The sequence below is a fragment of the Lates calcarifer genome, linkage group LG19 (genome assembly GCF_001640805.2).
Source record: "Lates calcarifer isolate ASB-BC8 linkage group LG19, TLL_Latcal_v3, whole genome shotgun sequence".
NCBI classification, from domain to species: domain Eukaryota; kingdom Metazoa; phylum Chordata; class Actinopteri; family Centropomidae; genus Lates; species Lates calcarifer.
The window spans coordinates 13,774,562-13,786,762 of NC_066851.1; positions in this window are offsets into that span (position 1 = coordinate 13,774,562).

The window sequence follows — 12,201 nt, forward strand, 5'->3', positions numbered from 1 at the left end:
TTCATGTCCCCTTCAGGATGAGTCCTAATAACTTTGGTGATCCCATAACTTTTCAATCAGTGCCATCATCAGATCATTTCACTTTGTTCAACAGTCTGGTTTGTGACAGAAACTTGCAAAACTAATGACATTCCCATCAGTACTTAAGAAAAAGGAGGAGCTGCATGCAGCTGGAAAAAATTAGGAATGTAAAAAAAATTCCCAAAGATCTCGCAAAGATTTAGGAACAACAGGAAAAACAACATACATTTTAATGTAGATTTGTAAAGATTATTTGTCGCACTCCAAAGTCAGAGTTTGATTGACAACTGATGTCTCACATCTTGCATCATTTCCTGTTAGACTAAAGTGGTTTGATATTTTTTAATTTGCATGCAGTACACACTGTGTAGAATTAGTATGTAGCAGATGTTTGGGACACAGCTTCAAAAGTTATCTCCATATTGGATTAACATTAATGAAAATTGTATGTCCTTTTTATGCCATTTTTCGATTCAGTTGTTTAAGAAAATGAAATCAACCTTTGATTGGAGTTGTTGCTCAGTTGCACACTGACTACTGAGTAGGACAGAAGTAAAAAGGAGGACAAAATGCATTCATACTTTTTATACCAGCTGCGGCCTTTTTTAAAAAAAAAAAATCAATTGTCATGGAAGTTAATGGCTAATATAACCTTCAGTGTGTCAAGTTAATTACACTGTGAATATACCAAGCTCTGTGAAGAGAGGTCATGTGATCCTTGTGGTGTAACACAATGAATGTGCTCTCTGGATGTATAGGTGGGTCACATTTAACAGTGTTAGACAAATAAAACCTAATTATTTGGGATACAGCATTCAAGATACGACAATTAGCCCACCAGCTATTGATTTATGCCTTTGGGAATCACTGAGGCTTAGAAATGTTTCTTAATTAATCAGCATGAAGAAAAGAAATTGAAACAAATTACAATAAAGGAGTACGTATCTGTGGAAAGTGCAGAGATAAGACACAAAAGAGGCATCCTGAAACCTAGAGTAGGTTCAGCAAATGCCATGCAATCACTACATCTTGGGTTTAAATCAGGTTACATGCATCTCTCTCTCTCTCCACTGTGAACCATCAAATAAAAGGCTAAAATACCAAAAATTTATACCTTTAAAAAAGGAAAGGGGGCCGAAAGTAGTTCTGTCAACCTGGATCAGCGCAAATAAGAGATGGCTTCAGATAATGTTAGGCTGCCTTGAGAAGTGAAACCAGAAGGTCACGATGCACTTAACCTCACGGGATGAGGACTGTCACTTCTCGACTCATGTGAGGAGTAAAAGCTTGAAAGGGAGCGCGGGGGGAAAACAGCTGGAGGAGGGGAAGTGAATGGAAAGAGAGCGACAGCCTGGCAAACAAACAAAATTAGCCCCAAGAGACAGAGTCCATCAGACACTTGTTTGCCTTTGGCCTGTTTCACCAAAACAGGCCAAAGGCTAATAAGGTGCCACTTTAACATACACATCACATTACTTAGCCAGCTTAACCATACCTAAAAATATCCATAGGAGTTCTTTCTGTGCTGGATTGTTGAAACAATACAGATCACTAATGTAAATGTATGCCAAACATAGGTAATAGCACTTGAGTTGAGATGAATGATAACTAACACATAATAATTAGAATGAATATGAATGCAACCAAAGTAGCCTCCTCCCAAACTACGGTGTATAATTGGCACGGTTCATTTATTCACAGTGCCTCCTCTGCCTCACTTGACTGACAAACTAGCAGCCGCCTTCAGATTTTGTTGTTGTGGTAATGCTACAAAGTGGTCAGCAGACACCCTTATAGTCTCATCCTTGATTTTTCCATGAACACAAGCTGTTGAATCCAAAATGCCTCTTCACATTAATTCTCAGATAGTTTGGTGTTTTAATTATCTCCTCAGTGGAGCTTGCCAGTTTTCTCTAATTTGTTTTAAAGACAGGAACAGTAATCTAGTTTACTGATAGGGCCAAATGAATACATTGACCTGATGGTAGTAGATGAAAAGCAGAGCATCAGCAAAGTCATTACAATCATATCAATTCAGATTTCATGGCAATTCTCTCTCAAAACTATAAAAGTTGACATCATGTTGTAGGAAGAGTAAAGGTGAGGGGATTGCCAGAATCAGTAGGCTTCATCCTCACTGAAACAAGAATGTCTGTATACAATTTGAAGGGAATTTTTTATTTGTAATGATATTTTTGTCTCGGTCAAAGTGGTCAACCAACCAAGAGACATAACCATAACCTCAAGCTAGCCACTAGCACAGCTAAAAAAAAAAAGTGATAGCACTTACAAGTAGTGATCTAACTTTATTCCTTCAAAATGGCTGGCTGTCAAAACTCACCCTCTTACAGGACATTCTGGTCCTCACCCTGACCAGAATGTCCTGTAAGAGATAGACTGTCAAATGCTTCTCTCTTACTTTCTCTCTCTTACTTTCTGAGTTGCAGCAAAGGCCAGAGAGAGAGGATACAGTACATAAATTATGCAGTCGTTCTCAGCATGAGATGGAGTGTCCACAACTGACTCACATTTTGATTAACAGGCACATATGGAGCCTGACAAGCCTCCCTCCACCTACACGCATGCACAGTCACTTAGGCTGCACTCTGCCCGCGCATCTTAAACACATGCATATTCAATGTAGTCTATAGTATGCTTCCCATGTATACACATCCACACACACTTGCAATGATACCTTTGCTAACTCAACATACATGATCACAAACATGGGAGTTAAATGATTCATGAGGTTCGATGAATATTTCACATTTCATTTCATGTACAAGACGGTCAATTCAAATGGCTTCATAATGTTAAGGACAAAGGAAAACAGCATGGAGTGGTAATGGAATGGAAAAGTGTGCCGGCTCCAATTAAACTGCGAATGAAATAAATAATGGTGATACAACACCAACACTACGGCAAAAGAAAAATTCTTCTCTCAGAAATATTTTGAGTTTTGAGATGAAGAGGGAGACTTACTGAAGAATAAATAAAACCGCCCACACAACATAAACTCAAATAGTCAATCACGAGTGAATTAAATGAATCTCCCAAACCAACAGGAAAGCTGTCATAGTTGTGACCTGAGATACAGAGTTAATAAAATGGGCCAGTAGCGAGATCAGAGTCACCTGGGTGTACTTTTGTGTTGTACTATTCAAAATACAAATGAATAAGTAATACCAATAGATTGTTTCAAAGGTAACTGTGTTCTTTTCTCTCTCCCATGTGTGTACATACACAGCCAAAGGTTTTTTCCACACAATCCGAGAATTCATGTTTTATGAATGGGACCAGAGCAGCAGGAGTCCATAAAAACATTTGTTTAAAACATGTATGAGCTTCAGACACATTTCTGCAGACCTCTTTCATTTGGCACCAGTTTTTTTAAGGTGTCACGGTCCATTTCAGTATCTACAACTGGAAGGTGCGATGTGACGTGTGCTGCGAGGTCAAAAGGTCTACTGTAAGTTTTGCCAGCAATCTTTATGCCAGCTATGCAAGTTACAACCTTGACTGAGACTTTGATTTTGACAGGATGATCAGACAAGATGTCATAAGAAAGAGTATGGGTAAAGCACTGAGTATTTGCTGATTCCACAAGAAGCTGCAGATTGGACTGAAGGTTAACCAAGCAAGGAAATGGACTCAGAGGAGCGGTGTTGTGCAGCAGGAGCAGTGTGGTTGACAGACAGTTGGACTGAAAACATTATAGATAGCCGTAGGGGCAGAATTCAGAGCTGAGTAAATCAGAGTACAAAATGTGTACCACTCAGCCACTTCTCTCTCTCTATTTGTAGTTATCATTGAGCACTGCAGAACTCACCAGATATTTATTACATCTAAAAACTTGATTTAAATTATTGCCTTCGTAACTGAATAATCCTTTGTAATGGACAACTTTTTTCATATTTTTTAACTCTAAGAAGTGATTCCAAGTACAAGAAAATAGGTGAATGCCATAAATTCTCTTACATTACTGGTAAATGCAGACAATGACAAGAACTGCACTGAAATGAAGTTGACCTCTGCTTATAAACAGAAAGTGTCTGGGAATGTAGCATTCGTGGGGGCGAAATGAATGTAATCTCCAAAGAGGTTTCTCATCTCCTCTATCCTTTCTATCTCTGATATTTTCCACTCTTAGTGAAGCAAAACTTTCAAGGCCCATTTGGAATCAATATGGACCCTGTTATCCTTTGAATGGGTTCCATAAACGCTGCAAATGTTTCAGTAAATATTCAAAAGCACTCCCTCAGAGAGCTCCTTGTCCCTCTTCCGCTGCTTTTCACTCTCTCAAAAAGATCTGTGATACAGATGTTTAGTCTTGTCTTGTGTACTTTACACAGTCTCATGATGATATTTCTAAGTCTTTAAAGCAGGAGGAGAGTAGGAAGAACATGAGAGCGAGAGACAAATAATGCACAGTTACATAAAATAAGGATTTTAGTGGAGGTAACAGTCAGTCACTCTGCAATCCCTCAGTTAAAGGTGCTATATGTAAGTTTTTATTATCACTACATAGACCAGAGTTCACATGAACAGCTGTTTACTTACCAAGAGCGTTAGTCATAGTTGATGCTAACATTTCTTCTAGACAGGTAAGTAAACAGCTGTTAATGCTAACATTGGCTATATAGTGATAGCCAAAACTTACATATACCTATAAAATATAATTTTGAAGCAATTAAACATGAAGGTTATATTAAGACTAGACTTTACCAAAATGTAAGTCTCAGATTTTCCTGATGTTGCTTTCAAGTCGGAAATATATCTAGTTCAACACAAGTGAGCTTCCCAAAACTGAACCTGAGTTCAAATCACACTGCATAATATCAGCCTTGTAGTTTTGCATTGCCATGACACATTTAGCCTTTGATATTCTCTTCTTTGGGCAACAGTGAGGTGCTGGACAGGAAAAGGTCAGGATATTAAAGGGGACTAAAGGTCCCTGTAACATTTTGGTCACTGAAGCTTCAGCAATTAGCAAGCACATGGCAGGTTAAGCCTTTCATAAAGGAAATGGGCAGTCACTATAGGAGAAGCATATTAACCTTATACACTCCTTTTGTAAATATAACCACTTGTTTATTCAGTGAGAGCAGGTGGGGGATTGGTTTGAGGGGAAAATGGTCAAGAGTAATGTCAGCTACCATGACAACAGAGAAAGATACTGAAACTGAATATACCTGTTTCCATACATGCACATGATTATATGAGCACAGCCCAGAACATGAGCTGCATGCACAGGTCACAGATACAGACACACAAAGAGACTGTTGCATAAACGTAAGCAAAAATGGCTGCCATAACAACTCCACAGTGACAGTGTGTACAGCTCACAACAATGTTAATCACTCTGAGGAGCTCCTGGCAGAGAAAATGAAAGGTTTCAAGGTAGGAGCAAGGGATGAGGGAGAAGCTGGAAGGGGGAGGGTGAAGAAGAGACACACATAAACACCCAGACAGACACACACACATACACATACACACACAACCCAGAGGTTTTCTGTTCCAGTCAGTGATCTATCTACTTTAGAGTAGATGAACCATGGTTGAACCCAAACGGAATGAGGCATGGCAATCATCTTTATTTAATGAAGTATTCCCTGTTCAAATTATTTAAAACAGAAGAGGAAAAAGTCTGTGGATCCAGAGTTAGGAAATGAAACAAATTAAATAATCCTCCAATTCTTTTTTAACGATATTTTTTAATTCATCTGTTCACTGACTGCAGAGGAAAACATATCATATTAATTATGACCTCCAGGTATGTTATGTATCAGCAATCGGCAGCACTAGTCCTGTCTATTATTTGAATAATATTTGCACAAAGTGAAAGCCAGTGTCATACATAATAGTAATAGCCACACTAAAGCACTCCTGGACTGGATAACTTTTAACTTACTGCTCAGGGACCAGCTGTAAAACACATACATCTGAGACAACTTAATAAGTAAATAGTTGCCTTAATGTTTTCTTGTAACTCATGAACGGGGATTGTAATGAGACATCAGCCTTATGATCCCTATCTCATAACAACACAAAAAGATTCTGTAATAAGAAGAAAATATTTTAGGCATTTTGATCATGGACAGATTTCTCACCTTAAAACATGATCTTGATATAAAAGATATAAATCTCATAATAAAACCTGGCAGTCACATTTCTGTAGTATCCCCCTTTTAGAGGAATAATATATGAATACTTGTTTGGTTAACTTTAACACTGGTTTCCTACCATGCTCTACATGTATAATATGTTTTCCTAAAGTCAGTGGCATTAAAGAGACCTTGTTTGGAGATTGACATCTCAGTAAATCTTTACAATGGAGTACTTTTTATGCGCAATGGAAAAAGCTGCTTCATTTTCAGCTTGAATTCAATTACAGTAGGACGCAAGCCATCAGTGGTGGGCTGCAACTGCACTGCTGAGTGGACAACCCATCGTCACTGATCCTCCTACGCTGTCAAGTGACAGCTCCAATAAATGCTTCATAGTTCCTGCTCCTTCAGCAAGCTCTTCCAGGAATAAAACTAAAATCATCGCTTTGCGTTTGTATGCCCCCACCAACCGGTCAAGTTGCAGTAAATAAAATCAATTTGACTTGACTTTGTTAAGCTTTGTTTTTCTTGTTCTGCTGTATGTCTACTGTATTAGTGGATAGGTTCACTGAGAGAAACAAAAAACAGAGTCAACTGCTCAGAATCAAAAGCTGATTGTGATAAAACACAAAGCTGTAGCCACAACAGTAGACAATGCTTCACATGTAGATGTGGCTGTAAAGAAACTACACATTTGGAAAAGTGGATGCTTCACACACATCTTCAAACTGGCAGCACAGAAGATCAGTAAAATAACTACAGTTTCAAGGTGGCCATCCAAGATTAGTGTTACTAATTCAGTATCAGCAAATTTTCTTTTTCTACATTCAGACAGAGCCTCCACAAACAACTTTTAGAACAGAAATCCTGGAAGTCTGGTGTTCCCTTCAAGCCAAGTTGTGCACAAACGCACATACTCACAAAAACACACAGGCAGCCATCACAGCAATGCTCTATCTAAAGGGCACCACAAATCCTCCAAGAGATTTCTCACTGCCTAACTTTGCCAGAAATATAATTTCATCCTAATTTCCTATCTTTGTAAAGTGCTGCCATACAACTATGGGGTGAGATAAAATGGTTAAGTCATTTCCATACTGCCTGCAAAGCAACAGTGGTACTAATTAGTCTGGAAAGGCAAAATGAAAAGTCTGGTTTTCTGTACATTTTGAAATACCCCATTAATGGCTAATTATGTGGATCATACCTGGCAGGAATCATATTTTACATTTCTGAATCTGTGCCTTGGGCTGAGACACAGAGCCCAAAAATTTTCAGTGCAGAGATAAAAAAAGGTATTAAGCATGAATTAACAAAACCCTCATTAGCAATCTACAACTCCCACACATACAGAAACATACAATTATGGAATTACCCACTCAAAAAGCTGTTTATTTGCAGGCAGATGATTGATGTAAAAATGCTTCATTATTCCCTTGCTGATGGTTTATTTCATTAAATACTCAAAACAGCCAATACACAGCATCATCTTTTCCATCACTCTGAGGTCCTAATAGCGAAATTTAAATTTCTACATCTTCAGGGTGATTTTGAACCTCTCCAGACATAAAGCTTTTTTCTTCTTTTTTTTTTCTTTTTCTGAGTACATTTATAGGTCAGGTTGGATGGTATCTGATTTGAGACACGAGCACAGCCTTTTATCAATGTGGAAAAGCTGGCCTTTCTGTCAACCTCTGTCTCGGTCTCCAGCCGCCTGTATTCTCCAGATTAGCCCGGGCAGCTGGCTCATTTTCTGACCTGAGTAACTCACCAGCAGAGAGGAACTGAGCCGAGGCTGAGAGCGAATGCAGAGGATGGAGAGAAGAGGAGATAGGATGAAGAAATGTGAATAGAACAGAGCAGGAGAAAAGATGGGCTGAGATAGTCAGAGGTGCAGAAGAGAGGAGTTGGAACGACCATTGACTGACAGAAGGACAGAGTGTTATTTCATTTCAGAAGCACTCTTTTCAGTGGGACTTTATCTCTAATGAAATGTGGTGATGAAAGCGAGGTAGAAACACCAGAAAACCATCATAAAATCCAGTATTTCCTCATGCACATCCCAACACATCTTCAGCCGTATAAAAATCTATTATTAAAACCCACATCTTTCCCACTCATTCATCATATTATAGGTAAAATATAAGACTCTTGCACATAAAACTTTTTTAATTTTCTATTTTCAAACTTGTAGTCTTCAGTCCCAACTGACCCTGACTCAAATGACATCACTGGAGACAATTTATCAGAGCCACAAAAGGCTTTATAGAAATCTGACATATGCAGTAGTACTCCCCAACACCTGTAAACAGACTTTGATGTCTAAAATTGGCATAGTTCCCCTTTAAGAGCCCTTGTCAGACGGTTGAATAACGTCAGAAACCTCTCCTCAAATACCTCTCCAAACCTGACAAAATGACAAGGAAACTCACTCCACACAGCGATCGGCCAGGTGTGCAAAGATGAGAGAGTTGGTAGGGTTTGAACTTTTCTTCAAAAAAAAAAAAAAAAAAAAATCGAATCAACTTAGCCAGTGTTTCTTTCCATTCATGTAAGACAAAATTCCAGTAAGTATGGGATTTAAACACTGAATTGTCTGTGTGTCAATCAAAGAAGCTGTTGGTGAAAAGCATAGAGCATAAAGCAATGAAACTTTTTACATGACATTCTTTTGTCATCTGAATTTTAGTACTATTGTATTTTAAATCCAAAATAAAATGAATCAGATAAAAATGCATCTTTGTTTTGTTTGCAGCCAAATCTGATGATAAATGTAGAGCCTCTCTTAAGTCTGAGCCATTCCCTTCCTTCTGCCTTCCTTCTCTTGCTCTCTTTCCCTTTGCTGCTCCTTTTAATGTACTGACAGCTGCAGCTGTGACAGACCTTTTCATTCTCCCTCTCTTATACTTTAAAAAAAAATGGATAAAGGGAGGTAAAGACAAAAAAAGTAAAGAAAAGAAAGGTCTGACCCTAACACAGAAGGGATTTAGTTACATTGTTGACATGTTCCCCACAGCGTTAGAAGAGCCTGCAGATTTCATGCTGGCTGATAAGAGTGATCCCTTCTCTTGCTGCAGTGGCAGAAGAAATAAGTCTGCTACAGGAACCTAGAGGTACCTCAGCCTGTCTCTTTCATTACAACCATGGACTGACAAACTGGTGTTAGAACAAACATCACAATGAGATGACAGCTGTAGATGCTGTCTGGACTGTCAGTCCCTTCCAGCAGAAAGCAGAGAGCCCGTCACAAACAGGTGACAACAGGTATTCAATGAGGATGACTTACAGAGTTGAGAGTTTACCCTGACCCTGTGTATAATGCACTGTACAGTAATTGGGCCTTGTCAAAGGGATCATGTTATGTTTGAGAGAATGTTTGTGGGTGCATGTGTTGATCAGTGTCTGTCCGTGCAGGCATGTGTGGGTGTGGAGATGCTTTTATAAAAGCACATTTTCTCTATGTTGTGTATAAATAATCTTCAATACCAGATATCCAGAGGTTGACATTTAAATACCACTCAAAAAATCATTTAAAATACCAACAACAACTTGACTCAAGTTGTCTTACAAACAACACATTTCATTTCAGTCATTCTCTTCTTTAATGGAGATTATGTGAGGACTGGATGACAGACTGAATGTTTCCCCCTCTTTCTAGGCCTTATGCTAAGCTATTGCAAAACTATTGACTTTCTCATCTCACTCTTTGCAAACAAGCAAATAAGTTTATGATGTCTAACAAAATGTCTAACAATTCCTGTAAAACGTGCAGCAGAGATACCTACTGTCTATATCTGTAGTCTTACTATATTGTACAACCCAAAGTACTTCTTACTGATACTACAAAACTGTCGCAAAATGTCAGCATGTGGAGATGGTTGTAATGCATGTGTTTTTGTGCATTGTATCACAGACATATTTTAAGCCTGTGTATGTTTTGGTGCATGCATATTTATGTCTCACAGGTGGGGAAGACACATGCATGATGACAGCTCCTTTTAATGTTTCATAGCCACTTGACAGATAACAGAGCTCTTACAGGCCATTCTTCATTCCTGTAATCTCTGACATGCCTTCGTCTCGAGCCCTTACAGACAAAAGGCAAGAAATATCTGTGCTAAAATTATGTTATCACCTCAATCCCAGCTAAGAGCTCAAAAAGGGAAGGTCTCAGGTTTCCTCACAAAGTCTGGGCTGATTCACAGCTTGACTTAGAATGTGCTGTAGCTGTATTGCGCATTTGTATGCATGTGTGTGCTTTCCGAGAAACAGATGAAAAAAGCTACAGGCCTTTTTTAAGAGCCAGAGCATTCTGACCTACCACAGCCCAGAGTCGACTCTGTGAAAGATGCTGTTTGTGCACTTGGGGTGATGAAAGAATCTAAGTTGAAAGCTGAAGATCTGGGCTTTAGTTGTTATCACAGAAAACCTTTTCATTACCAGAATTTGTTTCTTATTCTCTGCTTACATCTCGACTTTTATCATCATAGAAAATGACTGATATCTAAATTGTCACTGTCATTGTCTTGCCTATGTTTTGACATTTAATGCTTTGAATTAAACCACAAATGTTTTGGGTAACTTTCTGATGAAATTCTCTCTTTCTGGTTTTAAGAATGCCAAATAAATCAAAATAAAGTCCAATTTAGCTTTCCTGTTATGGATTTTACAAGCATGACCAGACTTTCAAACTTCATTTAAGACCTTGTAGCCCACACGCCCTGCAAATACCGGTCTATGAGTCTCTCTGACTTTTCCTGGTGCTGAAATAAATGAGGAGGTCAGATACTGGCGCCAAAGGGAATCTGCGATCTGATTCTGAGAAGGCCTGTAATTGCTACAGCCAGACAGAGGGGAGTATGGGTGGTATGAGTCTACTAAAACAAAGTGTAACCAGCCATCCGGTCAATAGAGACTGACTCTGTTTCAGAGCTGAATGGTCAGCATAATTGCAGTTAATGAAGTTCTGAAGTTAGAGGTGATTTGTCTGGCATCAACCATGATGACGAACTTCAGATGTGAGGATCTTACCTTTATATTCTCTCTCTTAACTTCTAGCACTATACAGGACCTACCTAAAATGAAGAAAGTTAAAAGGTTGAATATAAACAATCCAATGTCCTAGCTGTCTTTTTGTAGAGAAGTTTATTTTGTTGTAAGTAAAAGTATTGTTTAAAGGCCAATCAATAATTTTCACTATAAACATTTGACATGACACAACATTTAACATGCATCTGCTAGCATTTTGCGCATTCCTATATTGGCCTGTGTTACTCAAATGAATACAAACATTAACAGTGTCGACACTGCATTAAAAGATCTGTTAATTCATTTGAGTGTGAAAACACATCCCATCTTTTGATTGTGGTATCAATACTAGTGTCACCATTTCAAATATAAGCCTTAGAACTCACTTTTTTTTTTTAAAGCTAAATGTGCTTAGACGTTCAGTCAACCTACATTTTTTCAGGATGACTGATAAAAGGTGTCTGAAAGTATGTCTCTGTAAAAGGAAGAAATCAGGCTGCAGCACAACTGTAAAGGGTAGAGCCCAGGGAAGAACTGTCTGGGGACCACTCCAACACCCTGGGGAAAGTAAAAAAGGTTGAAGCTGGTGCAACATGAGCTGTAAGTTGCAGAACACAAAGCGAGATCCAGTAGACTTGGCATGAAACAGCTAGGTGACTGCAGAAAGTAGCTACAGGCGGAAAGACTAGAAGGTCACCTTGGAGGAACTGGAAAGTTGAATCCCAGAGGGTGGTGTTCTTGAAGCAGGCGGTACATGATGTTCTTCCAAGCCCATCAAACAAGCCATCTGCCGGGGCAAGGTGAGGGCACTGGGATGCTATCTCTGTTCACAGAGTCAGAGCACTCCATCATGCTAAACATAAGCATGTCAACATCCAATAGTTGCTAATGTGCATGTTAACATGCTTACGGTAGCATGTTGGTAATAAGAATGACTCTTCTACCCCCCAGCCACAGCCCAAGCCACATTTTTGTTATAATGGTTGTAAGGGCAGCAAATAGTTTGAATATCTTTGCTTTTGTATTATTTTAAATATTTAGATAA